Source organism: Cicer arietinum, chromosome 3, assembly GCF_000331145.2.
Source record: "Cicer arietinum cultivar CDC Frontier isolate Library 1 chromosome 3, Cicar.CDCFrontier_v2.0, whole genome shotgun sequence".
NCBI lineage: Eukaryota > Viridiplantae > Streptophyta > Magnoliopsida > Fabales > Fabaceae > Cicer > Cicer arietinum.
In genome coordinates this window covers 45007532-45011463 of record NC_021162.2, presented here as the reverse complement: position 1 = coordinate 45011463, position 3932 = coordinate 45007532, and the positions used below count along the sequence as shown (strand labels likewise).

General features: G+C 32.0%; 1 pseudogene; it reads left to right on the top strand.

Annotated features, from left to right (window-relative positions):
• Window positions 1–1073: 1073 nt before the first annotated feature.
• LOC101488307 (putative expansin-B14) overlaps window positions 1074–3932 on the top strand; it is a 7503-nt pseudogene continuing 4644 nt past the window's right edge.

The following is a 3932-nucleotide window of genomic DNA, read 5'->3' as shown; positions in this document are numbered from 1 at the left end:
TTCACAATGTTGTACTATTATAACTCTAAAGTTCTTGGTTAGGTGGCTTGATACTATGCCACCTTCTTGGTGGATAGACAGTTCAAATTGGATTTGTCCTCAAGAATCCCCTCAACTCAATCCGAGACACATATACACGACAATCGAGGTAAATGTGTGTTGCATGATAGCTTCCAACATTTGGAGTGCTACCTTCAAGTCACCTAGGAATTCCCCACCCGAATACCTCTAAGGTATAATAATCTTACCTTAAGGCTCAACAGCAGACCACCACGATCAAGCTCATTTAGTTGTACTTCCCCGGAATCACTAGACTTGTCATGCCCTACCTATATGATGACAAAATAATCTCCACTTCAAAAATTTTCAATATTTATTTTCTCCCCTCGTTGGCCTATGATACTCCATTAAGACTTTCATCTCAAATACAAATTGAAATCACCATCGTTTCATCAACTCTGGGGTTACTTCAATATTCTCATCACAAATTTATAACATCACTATCATTAATCATATATCATCATCATCGTCATCATCACCATCATCACATAAACTCATCATAAATTTATATCATCAGTATCATCAATCATACATCATCACATAACTTATCATAAATTTATAACACCACAATTATTAATCATACATCATCATAATCACATAAAATTATCACAATGCATCCATCTTTTATTATCACATTACATAAATTTATCTAATCAAACATATACATAAAATTGATTCGACATCCAATATCACAATAATATCCAAAGCCACACATTTAAAGAAATTAAATCAATCAACAACTTAAAAATATTTCTATTTCACATTTTTACTTCCGTACATAGTGAGCCTCGTATGAATCGTTGGGAAACATCGTTTTCCTGTTCATCTAACCCCTTACATTATTTCAACGCTTTCACACACAAATACAATACCGGTATCAATTTTCTTCTTGTTTTTATTTTTTTCCTCTAAGTGTGGCTAGTCTGCTCTCGCTCCCCTCTATTTCGCCTACCATTTCTTCTTCTTGTTTTCAATCAATTTTTTTTTTTTATTAATTAGGTTTAAACGTTTATATGGGTCTAACTCATAAAATATGTTTTACTTCTTTTTTTATTTAGTTATTTACTTCTTTTTTAAATAAAACAGACAATTACCAAACCTTTTGTTTTTAAAACTTTTTTTTAAAACACAATTTAATTACTAAATTAATACTCATACTTCAAAGCTAATGTTTTATAAAATAAGGTAATTAAAGTAGTTAATCTTTAAAATACATTAATAACCCAAATTCTTATGTTCCAAATAATCACTATTATAATACCTATTTTTCAAATACTTTAGTCAAATATGTACAGATTATCACATCATAGAAAACACATTTATAAAGAAAAGTAATTATAAAACTAATCAACATATATTTAAAATAATTTTAACACTAGATTAATTATCTAAAATAATATTTTACATCACTCATTTAACATGAGCTACAAAGATAATTGTGGCCATATTTTGTAAAGTAGGTTTTGGTCTTGACTACAATTGGCATTCCAACTGCTCTTCTATTGCAAATGTTTCGTTAATAAAACACAATTATGTCTCATTGTATCATTTCCGATCAAATCAATATATATCACATAATCAAGTTTGTTAAACATACATGTATCAATAACATAAGTCAGTTTATTAAGCTACCACATACATATTCACATCATAAACTAGTGATAAAAGTTCAACTCTAGATTAAATGTAGTGTGAACTTCCAGTCCTCTTATTTTTCAAACTAGCTTAATGAATTTATTTTCGCTCAACAGATCTAAGTTTGAAACAAATATGAAATTTTCAAGGGAGAGCGTTCGTTTAAGAATCTTTAATTAAAGAAGTCAAGTATACGTCGATATCATTCCCCGGTTGTTTGGGTCCAGAAATTAACAGAGACAACATCATAAACTTACACTTCATACATAACCATGGAGGTAGGTTATAAATCAATAAAATCACATGCCACGTGCTTTGTGAGATGCTTTGAAGACCATGTGGGTTCATTTCATCTGTAGAAAGTGCAAGTCTTAGATTTCTTGACTCTATCCCGAATTCAGGATACTCGTGATTAAGTTTTTCCCACTGTGGGGAATCTGCAGGGTGTCGAAAATTTTCATCTCTAATTCTTTCATCTGCATGCCATGTCAAGTGTTTTGAATCTTCTTCACTTCGATACATGCGCCTAAACCTTGGTATTATAGGAAAATACCACACGACTTTTGCTGGAGTAGATTCTTTCTTCTTATATCGAGAGACATTGCATTTTGGAAACGCCTTTAGTAATTAATATTCGTTTCGAAATAAAATGCAATCTTTAGGACACACATGAATCCTTTTATAACTCATGCCAATAGAGCACAAAATCCGTTTAGCCTCGTAGGTTCGACTGGGAAGTTCATTATCATCTGGCAACATATCTTTTAAGAGTTTTAATAATTCTGTGAAGCTTTTATCAGACCATCCATTACTCGCTTTTAAGTTATACAACTTTAATATCGCCCACAGTCTTGTGAATTTAGTACAACCATTATATAATGGTTTCTCTACATCACTCAACAAACTCTCAAACATTTTAGGACAATCCCGAAGATCTTCTTCAACTGCTTTTGCAATCTCCTCAACTCGGTCCGGCTCTTATGTATCTGTATCGAAGTAAGTTGAAGCATATGTCAAACCATTCTCAAAATTAATGTTTCCTTTTTTTTTCTCACCGTGTCTTATCCAACATGTATAGCTTTGATCAATTCCATTCCATACTAAATTAAATGTCCTTCCAATTCATCTTTTCTAACGCGTTTTCCAAAACAACATTTTAAACAAGGACAAACGACTCTATTTGGATCTTTTGCATTCTTCACTGCAAACTCAACAAACTCCTTCACTCCATTTTCATACTCTTTTGACAATCGATTGACAGACATCCATTTCTAGTCCATATTATATGACCTATATAAATGCAGTTACAAAAATAATAGGCTACTGATAACATCAACCATTATGTAACAATTCCAAAACAGAACAGATCAACCAATTTCAAAAAAGAAAAGATTTTATATGATTTATTATGTAACAATTTATTAGTTTTCGTGACAACAACAAATTAATAAATACAGTACCTGAGACAACGTATCCAATTTTTTATAAAGGAGGAGCAGTAGATGGCCGCACAATACGTAGAGGAGAAGACGGTTCCCAGAGTATTGCAGATGAGGGTTCTTAAATTTGTTTTTATTTATTTAAAGTAAATGATTTTTATAAGACTTTTACAGCGCTTGTAACAAAAGCGCTCTAACAGGTCATTCAATTATTTAAAAGCGCATGTCTTTTACAGCGCTTGTAAAAAAAGCGCTCTAATAGGTCATTTAATTATTTGAAAGCGCAAGTCTTTTACAGCGCTTGTCCAAAAAGCGCTGTAAAAGCTATGTAACTTCAGGTGGGAGCGCTATAATTTACAGCGCTCCAAAAGCGCTGTAAAACGTTATGCGAGGGCGCTTCATTTTATAGCGTTTGTGAACAAGCGCTGTAAAAGCCTTGTAAACATTATACGCAAGCGCTATATGACCCTACAACAGTGCTTGTCAAAAAAGCGCTGTTATATCCTCCATTATTTTTAAAATATATTTACAACATCGCTTGTATTTAATAGGCGCCGTAAAAGGCGCGATATAAAATGTCATTTTTGGCGTAGTGTATTTTTCCATGGATAAAAAATGTTCTCAATCGGTACATTGACACTTACACATCTTGTTTCTATTGTAATTCTTAATTAGAAACTTTAGTTATATTAATTTTTTTATATTATATTAGATTGTTCGAATGTTAAGCCGCAAGAAATCACCCTTTTCTATGAAATTGAGTCTTTAATATGTGAATCGTCGATCAAAGTAAGAAGG